Raw genomic sequence first — 17,140 nt, forward strand, 5'->3', positions numbered from 1 at the left:
TTGAATGACCTGATGAGAATGGAGGAGAGAAAAAGCAATCTTGATGCCCATGATGCTCTGTATCTCCTCACAAGGTGCCTTACTATTCCAAGACTCACTTACTTCCTTAGGTGTGCACCCTCTTTTGACAACCCAACACTTGACGAATATGACGCACACCTGAGGTCAACCCTTAAGAAGGCACTGAACCTGTCACTAGAGGATCAGCAATGGGATCAGGCAACCCTCCCAGTACGACTGGGAGGTATAGGGGTGCGCAAAGCAACGCATGTTTCTTTACCTGCTTTTCTGTCTTCGTGTTTGGCTTCCAGCGCATTAGTCAAGAAGATTGTTCCCGAACGCTTGAGAGACATGGTAGGAGCTCAAGACCCCAGGTTTACTGAAGCAGCGATTCGGTGGGACACCCTTACAGATTCCTTCAGTAGACCAGCTCCTCCCAAAGAACACAAACAGTCCCACTGGGACAAACCGATCATGGAAAAAATCGCCAACACAATGCTCTCCAACGCCTCAGGAAAGGACAAAGCTCGTCTCCTGGCAGTGAAGGCACCACACTCAGGAGATTTCCTGTTTGCTGTTCCCAATTCCTCCTTGGGCACTCGACTAGACCCACAGGCCATTCGGATTGGTGTTGCTCTTCGCCTAGCCGCCCCCATCCTCACCGAACATAGGTGTATTTGCGGCAGGGCGACAGCTGATCAATTCGGACTTCATGGTCTCGTGTGTCACACAGCAGAAGGGAAGTATGCCAGGCATGAGGAGGTCAATGACATCATAAAGAGAAGCCTCGCCACAGCCCGTTGCCCAGCTCAACGGGAACCCCAAGTGCAGAGGTCTGACGGAAGTCTAAAGCGTCCTGATGGAGCCACTATGCTACCTTGGAAGGATGGAAAGCAGATTGCCTGGGACTACACATGTGCCGCCACATTGGCAGACACCTACTTGCCATACTCCGTAGTGGAAGGGGGTGGAGCTGCCAGCCACAGGGAGACTCAGAAGATCCGCAATTATGAAGACCTTCCCCCTTGCTATAACTTCATTCCAATAGGGTCGGAGACCCTTGGAGCATGGGACAAGTGTGCTCTAAAGTTCCTCAAAGAGCTAGGTGAAAAGCTCATCATAGAAACCAAGGACCACAGGGCGACCAGCTTCCTCTTTCAGAGACTCAGCGTTGCGATCCAGAGAGGAAATGCCTGCAGCATTCTGGGCACGCGGCCCACCGCCGGGGAGCTGGACGAAGTATTCGAGGTGTAGCTCTGAGTTACCTATGTTGTTTTACTTTGTATCACATTTTTGTGAATGTTTTGTCAATGTATTTTGTCTTTAAATAATATATATATATGTATATATATATATATATATATATATATATATATATATATATATATATATATAATATAGGGGGTGGTAGGAGAAAATTCTCAAACAGCTTCAGGGAGAATCTTGAGTTTTCCCTGAAGCAAGTTTATTCTTTTCTCTGAGGATGAGGGCCCCTATAACAGTTCTAGAGGTGGTACCTCCCTATATTTTATATATATATATATATATATATATATATATATATATATATATATATATATATATATATAATTTCTGTAATTTTCTATTTCTAGCTAAGTGAGGACAATTATGCTCAATAATTTTTTAATAGTAAACTTATTTTTGAAACAATTTTTTTTTTACATTTTCATGCTCACTTCGCTAAAAACAATTTTTTTTTAAATTAGGCTTCTCCTTATTTTTTTCTTAACTTACCATCGTGACCTTATCTGCTGCAGATTACCCCTCAGTTATCTGTTACTGTGTGTGTGAGGATTATCTTTCCCAGGGCCCGGTCTTAGACCAGGCTTCCTAGGTAAGAGGGGAAATGTTACAAAATTAACAGCATACGAAAACAAAGGTATATATATGTGGTATGTAAGAGTGTGAAATCTTGCTAGAAAAAATTAATTACTAATCATTCCACACTCATTTGACAGGACAGTAGTTCATCTCGGTATTTGTTAATCATATTTTCTATTTTCTTCGTATTAGCCCACGTGGACATCTTTCAAAACATTTTTTTCAAATCACTTTATTAAAACTACGGCAGTTAATTTGTAGTTTAACCTTTCTTATCATGATTTCTTAGACGTGGATGGATGTGTAAAATTCAAAAGTTCTTGTGGAACTATAAAAAATAATAAACTCTGTAAAAGTATCTAGGAAAAAAAAAATGTTCTTAGGCTATAGTCGGAGATGTATCGGAAAATCTATGAAAAAAGAGAGAATATCAGAGAAATTGTTGATGGTCTTTCAGAAGAAAAAATATTTTGTTTGCATTTGTCCACGCTGCTGGGGTCGTCTACACTGTTTGTATATCATTTGCATCCAATCTCCATGTTTCACGTTCAATGATTAGCAGGGGAAGCACCACAAGTGAAAATAAAGACCAGTTACCTAGGTAACCTACAAATAATAAAAGAAAAGCAGATACGATAACTATCGTTTCTCATCAAATTAATAAAGTAATACATCCCGAAATGTTGGAAGCAAAACTATCCTAGGAGAAATACTGACAATCCATTTTCTACATTACTGGAACAATACACATACATGCTCTTAGATCTTTAACTATTTAATTTTCCAAGTCGGACCGAAACGTCGTCTTAAGTTTCATTCTCCTACGTGCTGGTTGTCTGGTATAGAAAGATCAAGAAATAAAATCCAGAAAAGGTTTTGCGAAAAGTTTGGGTTTTGAAGTACCTACGGTATCGTATAATGCACACTGTGCAAATAAATGAGTTTTTTATTTATCATTTACGGTGTTGATTCAGTATGATTACTATCCTTTAGGATGTCGATGGGAAAATCTGTGTACTGACAATCGTCAGTTACAATAATGGTATTGACAGGTAATCTCTTATATAAGTTATACAAATAGTTTAAAGAAAATGACAGACCAAGATGATTCTCCCCCGTAGCAATATATAAGGTGAGAAACGTTTAAAACTGAGTAAGCAACCAATATGGGGATAATGTTATCCTGTCCTGCATAGATCAATATGGGGATAATGTTATTCTGTCTTGCATGGATCAATATGGGGATGATGTTATTCTGTCCTGCATGGAACAATATGGAGATGATGTTATTCTGTCCTGCATAGATCAATATGGGGATGATGTTATTCTGTCCTGCATGGATCAATATGGGGATGATGTTATTCTGTCCTGCATGGATCAATATGGGGATGATATTATTCTGTTGTGCATGAATACGATGAATACTCTCCAAAACAAGCCGTAGTGCGAAATATAAACAGCAAACTCAGAATTTCGCAATCATACGCTGAGGCCAGATGAGTTTACAATATTAGATTATGCCCATAGTAATATGATATTAAAAACATTAGACATCTTACATTTCAAACAACTTAAATTTGGACTCAGTGACAAAGATTCTAAAATTAACATATTTCCCTCAAAATAATCAGAGTTTACACTCTTCATTTTTTTCTACGTGTATTCAAGAAACATATGACTGATGTCTCGTGTTCTAAGTGAACCTCGGTAGAAACTCCATGCACATAAAAGTTCCTAAAATATGAAACCCTCTGCGATTAAGTTCTAAAAAGTATCCAGCTGCCAACGACGTCAAAAAATATTGTAAATTAAACCTCATGAATGTGATATGGCTGATAATAGTCGAAAATATATTATTTTTTATAACTGCAATAACGTACGTTTAAAGTTTCCCTCTGTCATTCATACTCATTCTTCCTGTCTCTACTATTTTTTTTTCTACACTCGGTTTTCTTTCTATTTTATGCTACTGTCCCTTCTTTCTAACACTGCTATTGAAATAATCTGGATTTTTGTTAATTATTGAGATTACAGCTCTTCATCTCTGCAGAACTTATTTACATTATTCAGAAATGTACATTTAAACAATTTACTTTGCAACAATACTGTTGTAAAAACTGAGTTTTTTACTCTACGGAAATGATCCTCGTACTTAATTATAAAATATTCATGTTCGTGTGTGTGTATGTGTGTGTGTATATGTGTGTGTGTGTGTGTGTGTGTGTGTGTGTGTGTGTGTGTGTGTACAATGTTCGTCATAAATGTACGTCGGCTCGCTGTTTAATAATGACCACAAAATAGGTTGTCCATTGCTCATATTAACATCCTTCAACTGTCTAGGAAATCCTTATCACGCATTCTGCATTCTTCGAGGTTCCAAGGGGTGAATTTCCCCAAGACTCGTGGATGGCTCCCTAAAACTGTAAAAGTAGCTGATATCCTTTCTCTAATAGATCTTTATCTTATGGCAGAGGTTCTCAAGTCTGGGGGTGGTTTACTGGCCAGATCTCGAAGAAGCGCACTTCACAGTCACAAAGCCACTGAACAATAGATATCTCGGTGTGGAAAGGAGAACTGTTTTGCTTAAAATTATACGTTGCTTCTATCCGAGTGAAAGATTTGGGCAAATGATTACATACCATTTCTAGGAACGTGAATACAATTAACCTTAGTGGAGACAGTTTTCTAGTCTTCCCTGGACATGCTTTAGGTGAGGCCATGTCATAAACATTGTTTTCAAGGAACCGACTCAAGCAGGTCATCACTGAACACTCGCACACACCACCTACTAGTATTTCCTTTGTTTGATGACCTGCCTAATATTAGTAATCCAATGATTTCTACAGTTGTCTTTTGTGTCAGCGACTTATTCCTCCCCATATTAATTCGTCAGTACCCAAAAATGCCCGACAAACTTTGCTCTTAAGACCACACAGTGTAGGAAGACCACGGATACTTAGGAGGCAACTAGTAGCCATAGCGAATCCGGAGACATCCACACCGAGTTACCAGGCCTATATAACTTATTGGCTCACCTTCAAATGCATCATCATAGAGTATTTATTACCTTGGTCACTAAATTCCGTTATATATATATATATATATATATATATATATATATATATATATATATATATATATATATATATATATATATATTGGAAAAAAAAAGAATGAACAGATGGGGTGGTAGGGAAAGTGGAATATTCAAACGTCTTCAGGAAGAAATCCAAATATTCTTAATTGAAGCCTATTTATCCACTTCTCCGAGGCTTTGGGTCCCACAATTTACACCAGAGGTGGACCCCATTATATATATATGCCAAAATCGCGAACAAGCTTTACAATATGCAAAACAGCCGAAGGGAGAGTTGAATGATAATTCTATGGTTTTCCTATTGCAATCAACACATCTGGAGCTTGCAGTGTTTCAGAAATAAGTAGGAAGTCCAAGCAGATTAGTTCAGGGGAACTTTCTCGAAATGACCTAGTAGCTATTATAAGATGGGAAAGCATTAACTACAAAGCGTTTACATTTTCAAGCTTCGTCAGGAGATAGGCAATGTTACTAGGATTGCAATGGGTACGTTGAGGTCAAAACATTCCATGAGGAATAAAGCGTTTCCTATATATTTGTATAATTTTACTGTTCTCTCCTATATTATTACGACTGTTTAATTTTAAATCTGCCTGAAATGCTTTGTGTAAGTATAGGATTTACTTTGTATGATTCCTTGAATAATGCTGACTCTTGATTAATAAATTTATTGATTACTGTTTACTGTTTAATATTGTGATTTCTTTAGATGACTGGCTACTTGATTCTTGCTGGACAAATTAACATATTCCTCTGACCAGTTAATTTACTAATTGTTAATCTTTTCCTTATCTTTTTTCTTTTGATATCATATTTTAAATTACCTAATTTGGTTAGAATATTGTTTTATCATTCTCCAGATGATGGCAATTACTTTGCCACCAAAACATTGTAGTGCCCTTGATTAAATATCATCTGCTAAAATTAAATAACATGCATAGAAAAGCCAACTAGAAGCTTACCTGAAAAAAAATATCGATTTTGTGGAAACAAGACCAAAAGTAATGTAAATTATAAGACAGGCAGAATTGGGGAAGATTTGCAAAAGTCAAATTTGAGAGCGATAAGGAAGTTGTTGGATGGAACGGTATCGTAGAGAGAAGCAGAGCTGAGAATACATTGTAAGCTACATGAAAGAATGAAAAAAAAACGTATAAAATCCATATAGTATTATATATTTGCATGTAGAAGAGATGAGATGTTTCTTTTAACCTTGCGGAATATTTCCAAGACCAGTGCCATGAAGAATGTTTCCAAGACCAGTGCCATAATGTCTCCAAGACCAGTGCTATGAAGAATGTCTCCAAGACCAGTGCCATAATGTCTCCAAGACCAGTGCTTTGAAGAATGTCTCCAAGACCAGTGCTTTGAAGAATGTCTCCAAGACCAGTGCGTTGAAGAATGTCTCCAAGACCAGTGCCATAATGTCTCCAAGACCAGTGCTTTAAAGAATGTCTCCAAGACCAGTGCCATAATGTCTCCAAGACCAGTGCTTTGAAGAATTTCTCCAAGACCAGTGCTTTGAAGAATTTCTCCAAGACCAGTGCTTTGAAGAATGTCTCCAAGACCAGTGCCATAATGTCTCCAAGACCAGTGCTTTGAAGAATGTCTCCAAGACCAGTGCTTTGAAGAATGTCTCCAAGACCAGTGCTTTGAAGAATGTCTCCAAGACCAGTGCTTTGAAGAATGTCTCCAAGACCAGTGCCATAATGTCTCCAAGACCAGTGCTTTGAAGAATGTCTCCAAGACTAGTGCCATAATGTCTCCAAGACCAGTGCTTTGAAGAATGTCTCCAAGACCAGTGCCATAATGTCTCCAAGACCAGTGCTTTGAAGAATGTCTCCAAGACCAGTGCTTTGAAGAATGTCTCCAAGACCAGTGCCATAATGTCTCCAAGACCAGTGCTTTGAAGAATGTCTCCAAGACCAGTGCTTTGAAGAATGTCTCCAAGACCAGTGCCATAATGTCTCCAAGACCAGTGCTTTGAAGAATGTCTCCAAGACCAGTGCCATAATGTCTCCAAGACCAGTGCTTTAAAGAATGTCTCCAAGACCAGTGCCATAATGTCTCCAAGACCAGTGCTTTGAAGAATGTCTCCAAGACCAGTGCCATAATGTCTCCAAGACCAGTGCTTTGAAGAATGTCTCCAAGACCAGTGCCATAATGTCTCCAAGACCAGTGCTTTGAAGAATGTCTCCAAGACCAGTGCTTTGAAGAATGTCTCCAAGACCAGTGCCATAATGTCTCCAAGACCAGTGCTTTGAAGAATGTCTCCAAGACCAGTGCCATAATGTCTCCAAGACCAGTGCTTTGAAGAATGTCTCCAAGACCAGTGCCATAATGTCTCCAAGACCAGTGCTTTGAAGAATGTCTCCAAGACCAGTGCTTTGAAGAATGTCTCCAAGACCAGTGCCATAATGTCTCCAAGACCAGTGCTTTGAAGAATGTCTCCAAGACCAGTGCTTTGAAGAATGTCTCCAAGACCAGTGCCATAATGTCTCCAAGACCAGTGCTATGAAGAATGTCTCCAAGACCAGTGCTTTGAAGAATGTCTCCAAGACCAGTGCCATAATGTCTCCAAGACCAGTGCTATGAAGAATGTCTCCAAGACCAGTGCCATAATGTCTCCAAGACCAGTGCCATAATGTCTCCAAGACCAGTGCCATGAAGAATGTCTCCAAGACCAGTGCCATAATGTCTCCAAGACCAGTGCTTTGAAGAATGTCTCCAAGACCAGTGCCATAATGTCTCCAAGACCAGTGCTTTGAAGAATGTCTCCAAGACCAGTGCCATAATGTCTCCAAGACCAGTGCTATGAAGAATGTCTCCAAGACCAGTGCCATAATGTCTCCAAGACCAGTGCTATGAAGAATGTCTCCAAGACCAGTGCCATAATGTCTCCAAGACCAGTGCTATGAAGAATGTCTCCAAGACCAGTGCCATAATGTCTCCAAGACCAGTGCTATGAAGAATGTCTCCAAGACCAGTGCCATAATGTCTCCAAGACCAGTGCTATGAAGAATGTCTCCAAGACCAGTGCCATAATGTCTCCAAGACCAGTGCTTTGAAGAATGTCTCCAAGACCAGTGCCATAATGTCTCCAAGACCAGTGCTATGAAGAATGTCTCCAAGACCAGTGCCATAATGTCTCCAAGACCAGTGCTATGAAGAATGTCTCCAAGACCAGTGCCATAATGTCTCCAAGACCAGTGCTATGAAGAATGTCTCCAAGACCAGTGCCATAATGTCTCCAAGACCAGTGCCATAATGTCTCCAAGACCAGTGCTTTGAAGAATGTCTCCAAGACCAGTGCCATAATGTCTCCAAGACCAGTGCTATGAAGAATGTCTCCAAGACCAGTGCCATAATGTCTCAAAGACCAGTGCTTTGAAGAATGTCTCCAAGACCAGTGCCATAATGTCTCCAAGACCAGTACTATGAAGAATGTCTCCAAGACCAGTGCCATAATGTCTCCAAGACCAGTGCCATAATGTCTCCAAGACCAGTACTATGAAGAATGTCTCCAAGACCAGTGCCATAATGTCTCCAAGACCAGTGCCATAATGTCTCCAAGACCAGTACTATGAAGAATGTCTCCAAGACCAGTGCCATAATGTCTCCAAGACCAGTGCTATGAAGAATGTCTCCAAGACCAGTGCCATAATGTCTCCAAGACCAGTGCTATGAAGAATGTCTCCAAGACCAGTGCCATAATGTCTCCAAGACCAGTGCTATGAAGAATCTCTCCAAGACCAGTGCCATAATGTCTCCAAGACCAGTGCTATGAAGAATGTCTCCAAGACCAGTGCCATAATGTCTCCAAGACCAGTGCTATGAAGAATGTCTCCAAGACCAGTGCCATAATGTCTCCAAGCCCAGTGCCATGAAGAATGTCTCCAAGCCCAGTGCCATGAAGAATGTCTCCAAGACCAGTGCCATAATGTCTCCAAGACCAGTGCTATGAAGAATGTCTCCAAGCCCAGTGCCATGAAGAATGTCTCCAAGACCAGTGCCATGAAGAATGTCTCCAAGACCAGTGCCATGAAGAATGTCTCCAAGCCCAGTGCCATGAAGAATGTCTCCAAGACCAGTGCCATAATGTCTCCAAGACCAGTGCTATGAAGAATGTCTCCAAGACCAGTGCCATGAAGAATGTCTCCAAGCCCAGTGCCATGAAGAATGTCTCCAAGACCAGTGCCAAGAAGAATGTCTCCAAGACCAGTGCTATGAAGAATGTCTCCAAGCCCAGTGCCATGAAGAATGTCTCCAAGACCAGTGCCATGAAGAATGTCTCCAAGACCAGTGCCATGAAGAATATCTCCAAGCCCAGTGCCATGAAGAATGTCTCCAAGACCAGTGCCATGAAGAATGTCTCCAAGACCAGTGCCATGAAGAATGTCTCCAAGACCAGTGCCATAATGTCTCCAAGACCAGTGCTATGAGGAATGTCTCCAAGACCAGTGCCATGAAGAATGTCTCCAAGACCAGTGCCATGAAGAATGTCTCCAAGACCAGTGCCATGAAGAATGCCTCCAAGCCCAGTGCCATGAAGAATGCCTCCAAGCCCAGTGCCATGAAGAATGTCTCCAAGACCAGTGCCATAATGTCTCCAAGACCAGTGCTATGAAGAATGTCTCCAAGACCAGTGCCATGAAGAATGTCTCCAAGACCAGTGCCATGAAGAATGTCTCCAAGACCAGTGCCATGAAGAATGTCTCCAAGACCAGTGCCATGAAGAATGTCTCCAAGACCAGTGCCATGAAGAATGTCTCCAAGACCAGTGCCATGAAGAATGTCTCCAAGACCAGTGCCATGAAGAATGTCTCCAAGACCAGTGCCATGAAGAATGTCTCCAAGACCAGTGCCATGAAGAATGTCTCCAAGACCAGCGCCATGAAGAATGTCTCCAAGACCAGTGTCATGAAGAATGTCTCCATGGGAAGTACCACGAGGGATGTCTCCTAGGGAATTACCAAGAAGGATATCTCCAAGAGAAGCACCATGAAGAATGTCTCCAAGACCAGTGCCGTGAATAATGTTTCCAAAACCAGTGCCTTGAAGAATGTCTCCAAGAGAAGCACCATGAAGGATGTCTCCAAGACCAGTGCCGTGAATAATGTCTCCAAAACCAGTGCCTTGAAGGATGTCTCCAAGAGTAGTGACACCGAGCTAAGGCAACTGTCGTACTAATTTTTAAGAGTGTCAATCAAAAATATTTACATCTCCAGCAATATCTCGTTGGTATTAAAACTCTTCTTGTGATCCTCCCTTAAAAAAGCAGTGGTTATTAACTGAATAAATGAGCATCAGGGTAGGAAAACAAGACAGTTTAATTAACAGGAACTAAAGGTATTAGAACTCCTATTTAAAGAATAACAAAATTTCATTCAAAAAAATGTAATGTTTATTGAGAGCAGTTACTGACAAAGAAAATTCAGGAAATGGTGTCAGTAGTCATGTAAGAAATAAGAAATTCTTTGAAACCCATATAAAGAATTGCTAGCAAAAATTCAACATCGAGCATTGCAAAATGAATAGAAGACGTATACTTGGTATAACAATATGTGATGTGTGAAGAATCTATTAAATCACAGTGTATCATGCTGGAAAGGACCCCAATGGAAATAAGTCACTCTGTCTGACTTTTTTGGGTTATCCTAGGTTCTCTACACATATGCTGCTATGTATGATAATTCTATGTAACTGTATTGTGTATACCTGAATAAATTTACTTACTTACTTACTTACTATTTGCTATTATAACTGTTTTAGATCAAAAGTGAGAGGAATCGCACTATAGAGTCAATAGAAACGATGATAACGGAAACATGGAAATGTTTAAATATATTTCAAGAAACAGAAAAAAGACATTGGAAAATATTAACTGCTGGATGGTGAGAAAAAGGCAGGTTTTCACTCACTCAGTTTGAAGAAAGACTCGGGGTAGACGTCATGAAGTGTTTGTGGCTGATACAGTAGAGACTTTCATTGCAGTGATCACCCGATGTAAATTTTCACAGTAAATGAACCAGCATTTGTCAGTTTTTTATAGTTGTTTTACAATGAAATACGCGGGTTATTTGTTCTTTTCTGTGCTTTTGTTTTTGTTACACTAATATTAAATCATAGAGAAATTACATAGTCGTAAATTAAATTTCATAGTTTTTCACTATGATACTTGTCATACTTTTTTTTCAGCAACCGTTAATAATTACGAAGTAATGGTTACTGTGGGTGGGGGTTCACGAGTCGCATCTCAAGGTAATCCTGAGTGAGGTTGTTGTGTATGGGAGTCCCTGGCCAGCACAAACACTCACTCGCACACAAATACTCTCCCTCACCAGCACCACGCCATCACTGCCTCCACACGCACATCCCGACCCCATCTCCTTCTCTCTCTCTCTCTCTCTCTCTCTCTCTCTCTCTCTCTCTCTCTCTCTCTCTCTCTTTCTCAGATGGTGATAGCGCAGTCGCATCACATGGCCTGGGCTCTCACTTCTCAATTCTCTCTCTTTCCCTTTACCTCTCCTTTGTGTGTGTGTGTGTGTGTGTGTGTGTGTGTGTGTGTGTGCATGTGTACTCACCTAATTGTAGTTGCAGGGGTCGAGACTCCTGGCCCCGCCTCTTCACTGAACGCTATTAGGCCCTCTCTCTCCCTGCTCCATGAGCTTTATCATATCTCGTCTTAAAACTATGTATGGTTCCTGCCTCCACTACATCGCTCGCCAGACTGCTCCACTTCCTGACCACTCTTTGACTGAAGAACTGCTTCCTAACATCCCTAACCTTGTCTATTCCACGCAGTATTTTGTATGTCGTTATCATGTCTCCCCTATCCCTCCTGTCCTCCAGTGTCGTCAGGCCGATTTCCCTCAACCTTTCTTCATAGGACATTCCCCTTAGCTCTGGAACTAACCTTGTCCCAAATTTTTGCACTTTCTCTAATTTCTTAACGTGCTTGACCCAGTGCGGGTTCCAAACTGGTGCTGCATACTCCAGTATGGGCCAGACGTACACAGTGTACAGTGACTTGAAAGATTCGTTACTTAGGTATTGGAATGCTAATCTCAGGTTTGCCAGGCGCCCATATGCTGCAGCGGTTATCTCGTTGATGTGTGCTTCCAGAGACGTGTTCGGTGTTATACTCACGCCAAGATCTTTCTTCTTGAGCAAGGTTTGCAGTCGTTGGCCACCTAGCCGATCTTAATGACTCTGCATTTGGCAGGGTTGAATTCGAGAAGCCAGTTGCTGGACCACGTGTCCAGCCTGTCCAGGTCTCTTTGAAGGCCTGCCTGATCCTCATCTGATTTAATTCTCCTCAATAACTTCACATCATCTGCGAACAGGGACACCTCTGAGTCTATCATTTCCATTATGTCATTCACATATTCCAAAACTAGCACTGGTCCTAGGACCGACCCCTGTGGAACCCCGTTCGTCACAGTGGGCACCGTGTTGAGATTCATTAATCAATCTGTGCCTATCAAGATGGCTACGAATTGCTTCGGCAATTATTGATTCCATAAATTTTCCCTCTATGGAGGTAAGGCTTATTGGTCTACAGTTCAAATCTGAGGACCTGTCACCTGCCTTGTAAATAGGTATTACATTTGCCATTTTCCACTTATCAAGCACTATGCCAGTTTGAAGTGATATGTTGAAAAGATTAGCCAAAGGTATGCTAAGTTCCTCTTTACATTCATTTAACACCCTTGCAAACAGTTCAACAGGACCTGGGGATTTGTTAGGTTTTAATTTCTTTATTTGTCTGAGGGCCATGTCACTAGTTACTGCAATCGTGCATAGTTTATTATCCTCCTGTTCTACATAATCAATTATTTCAGGAATTTCGCTAGTATTTTCCCGGGAAAAAGCTGAGAGAAAGTAAGTATTGAAAATTTCACACATATCCTTACCACTGTCAGCGATCTGACCTGAGTTACTCTTAAGTGGGACTGTCTTGTCCCTAATCTTACTTCTGTATACCTGAAAGAACCCTTTTGGGTTAGTCTTTGAATCCCTTGCGACCTTAGCCTCATAATCCCTTTTAGCTTTTCTTATTCCTTTCTTTTATTTCACTCTTTAAGTGAATATATCGATTTCTTAACTGCCCATTCCATCTTTTGATACGCCTATATATGCCTCTCTTTTGACCAATGAGATGTTTTAATCTATTGTTCCTCCATTTGGGATCATTTTTGTTAGATCTAATTTCCCTACTCGGAACAAAAGTTGCCTGGGCAGCTAGAACTATGCTCTGAACAACGTCATGTTGGCAATCAAGATCACCTCCCTGACCCATAGTCAGGTCATCCCAATTTACCCCACCCAGGTAATTTCACAGTCTCATGAAATCGGCCAAGCGAAAGTCTGGGACAGAGATTTGATTGCAGTTATCTGGTTAATTCCATGATATATTGAAACTAAGTGATTTGTGATCACTTTCCCCAAGCTCATCATTAACCTCAAGATTATTAATTAGTTATGCTTTGTTGGCAAGAACCAAGTCAAGCAGATTGTTTCCTCTAGTTGGTTCTGTCACAAACTGTTCTAAAAAGCAATCCTGAACAGTGTCATGAAAGTCACTAAACTCAAGTTTTCCTGTCGAATTGTTCCAATCAGTTTGTCTAAAGTTACAATCCCCCATTATCACAACATTTTCATATCTAGATGCCTTATGAATTTTGTACCATAACAGATTACTGCACTCCCTATCAAAGTCTAGGGGCCTATAAATCGCACCCAAAATTAATTTGTCACGACCCTTGAGAAACTGTAGCTAAACAAATTCTGTGTCCGATGTTTCTAATCTTATATCATATCTAAGACAATTTAAGTTATCTCTGACGTACATCGCCACTCCACCACCCTTTCTGTTGACCCTGTCAGTGTGAAATAGTTTATAACCCTGTATGTTGCATTCAGAAGGTATTTCTCTATCTTTCAGGTTGAACCAGGTCTCTGTTATACCAATAATATCTATATTACCTGCACTTGCAAGTAATCTTAGCTCATCTATCTTATTTCTTAGACTCCTACTATTTGTATAGTAAATGTTAAGGGAGCTAGTCACTCGTTGCCCTCTACTATCTCTCTTTGTTTGTTGATCAATTTATTTGCCTTTACAAGCAACTTTATTTTGAATATTGTCTTTTAAGCATATCCTTGCGGTATCCCCGTAATATCTCTTGTTTTCAACCCTAATACTGCAGCCTGATTGTTTCCCACAAACACCCATACCTCTATAATCTATCAATTTAAAGTCCTAGACAAGTCAGCAATTACCCCCTCAATCGAACTGGATAATACCTAACATCTCATTGGCTCATACATGTTCTTAACTTTCACGTATGCTCTCTAATATACGGAACAGAAATCGAGTCCACACTTGGGAAAACGAGCTCAGTAACTAGGAAAAGTACATTGGTATGCAATTAGATTCTTTTTTTCAAAATCTGAGAGGGTTCAACTATGAAGAGAGACAGAAATACCACAATGAAAATAGGAACTATAACCTGAGTGCTTTCATGTGCTTAGGCAAACATCTTCAGAAGAATGGTATTTTATTTTCATATTTGTAATTACGGGTTTTATTGTAATTTCATGTAATAAGAGAGAATTAGTAGTCCGGTAGCGATACTGGTTGGTGGTGTATACTGGAAGTGGAATATATTAAACGTTTTATTCTTGATTCCGGTGTTAGACGGAAATAAATCGTATAAAACAGCGACACGATGGAAAAATAGACATAATTGCAGAATAATGTGATCTTTATTGACTACGTTTCGCCCACACAGTGGGCGCTTTATTAAGTCAGCAATAGATCTACCCAGGATAGCATTAGGACGTGTTTCCTTAAGACACCTGCTGACCATGTTCACCCATCAGTATAAAATGGGTACCTGGGTGTTAGTCGACTGGTGTGGGTCACATCCTGGGACAAAACTGGTCTAAATTGCCCGAAATGCTCTGTATAACAAGCGCCTTTCTATATAGCAGTATGTCATTGATGTCGGCTAGGACTGTATACCTTGTACACGTACTTGTTGAAATAAAGATATTATTATTATTATTATTATTATTATTATTATTATTATTATTATTATTATTATTATTATTATTATTATTATTATATAGGGATGGGCAAGTACGTACCCGTCCCTTGCAGATTGGTCTCAAATCCAGCCTACCCGACATTCTCCACCTGACTCTCCACACTATATATATTCATGTACTCTTTACGCAGATAGATCTGTTTGTGACCTGATAAAGCCCACTGTGTGGACGAAACATAGTCAATAAAAGATCACATTAAAATGCATCTGTGTATATTTTCTCCCTGGTATTAGATTCTCCAGATCACAACACTGAGTGGTTATACCTTGTCATCTTTGGGGGAAATTTTTTTTACTGACTGTATTCGTAACGTGTCATCATTAAATAATGAAAAAAAAATATTCGTTTCTTTATAAACTAATTAATATTATTTTGAATACTGTTTTTTACCTATAAACTAAGTTTCTGAGAATAAGCTGGATTTTTAGAGCCTAAAACATTTAAAATAAATGTCAAAGATTTTTTTTTAAAGAGAGATTAAAATGAAGGATAGCAGTTGGAAAAACACATTAAATTTTTCATTACTTTCTATGTTAAAATACGTGTGAATGCTGTGTTATTATGTTATTCAAAATGTATTCATATAGTGTCTGTCGGAACTACTGGCAAATTTATATTTCACACATAATTGCCTGCTGTAGGATGTATATGAATTACATACTTTTATCATCTTAAAATATTCATTTTTGTTAATTTTTTTTCATTTATTCATGGAAGAAATAATTTTTAATCTACGTTTTTTTTCATATTTCTGGAATGGGAAACTCTTTCACATTAAACTTAACTTACCTCGTTTATGCATTAAGCATGTGTCACACTGTGATGATGGTGTTATATACTCTACGTTGTTTGAAAGACGAGGTAAACCACAGAATTGATAAAAGAGAAAAAGGTGGGTGGTGCGATGAGGTATTTGTGAAGACAAAGAACGTTCTCCTTGCAGACAGAAAACAGAACATATGAGAGTATAGTGGAGATGTCGTGTCTGAGGGCAATGTGATGCATAAATATTATGCAGAGAATTCGCAGTGAGGAAATTTGGAGGAGGTTCGGAGTTATTAAATGTATTATTCAGAGAGCTGAGGGGTTGTTTAGGTGGTTTGGTCATTTAGGGAGGGTGGAGCAAAATAGGAAGACGTGGAGAGTATAAATCTGTAATGGAAGGGGAGGAGGAGTAGAGATCGTCCAAGAAAAAAATGGGCTGGGGAGGGGGATAAAGGAGTTTTTGTGTGCAAGGGGCTTGTACATACAGCAATTATGCATGAGCGTGATAGGAGTAGAGACAAATGGTTTTTGGGACTTGACTAGTTGGTTGAGTGTGGGCAAGGTAACATTTTGTGTTGGAATTCAGGGAAACCGATTAGCCGGGCTTGAGTCCTGGAGGTGGGAAGTACAGTGCTTGCACTCTAAGGGAGGGGGTTTGGGATATTTGCCGTTTACAGTGATATGTAAGCTGCCGTATCTGGGCGCCTCTGGCAAGACAGTGATAGTGTAAATGATAGTAAAAGTGTTTTTTTTTTTCTGATCACTCTACGTGGGAGACTGCCAGTCTGTTAAAAACATAGAAGCTGAAATTACTATCTTCGCTAAAGACATGTATTCTTCAGAATTATATGAAGCACCATGACAGCAAACTAATCCCAGGCAGTGAGAAGGAATACAGATGACTTAACAGAAGCACTGGGGAATCTAAACGACTGACATAGGCCACATCAAGACGCGTTCAGGAATGTTATTCTCAGTGCTTGTAAAATGAGAAACGATAGAGGTTCAACACGTACGCTTGCGAGTGGAAGGTTCAGGTATCAGCAATCTTTATACCACAAAAATTTACCATAGAAATAGCCTCTGAGCGTTCAGAGAAATGCGAAATATCCAGATTAAAAGATAACGCCTAAATACACGAGGCACTCACAGGTTTAAACAAAGAAATTGCCATAGACAAGTCTCGTCTGTGGAACTCCGCTGATCTCCCTAGGGTATACCAATAGAAAGGTGAAATAACTCTTGACAGGAAACAACTCATAACAAGATTTGTTCATTTTGTCAGAAATTGGGGTAGACAGTTCTGTATTATTCTGGAGT

At 39.9% G+C, this 17,140-nt stretch overlaps 1 protein-coding gene across 1 annotated transcript in view; it reads right to left on the reverse strand.

Annotated features, from left to right (window-relative positions):
- The window catches only part of LOC128687703 (neural cell adhesion molecule 2), a 200,360-nt gene extending 189,074 nt beyond the window's left edge, over positions 1–11,286 (reverse strand). Inside the window, exon 1 of the mRNA XM_070083958.1 lies at positions 10,861–11,286. The gene's annotated coding sequence lies outside the window, so the exon portion shown is untranslated. The remainder of the gene's footprint in view (positions 1–10,860) is intronic.
- Between the last annotated feature and the right edge of the window lie 5,854 nt (positions 11,287–17,140).

Source organism: Cherax quadricarinatus, chromosome 11 (assembly GCF_038502225.1).
Source record: "Cherax quadricarinatus isolate ZL_2023a chromosome 11, ASM3850222v1, whole genome shotgun sequence".
In the NCBI taxonomy this organism is placed as follows: domain Eukaryota; kingdom Metazoa; phylum Arthropoda; class Malacostraca; order Decapoda; family Parastacidae; genus Cherax; species Cherax quadricarinatus.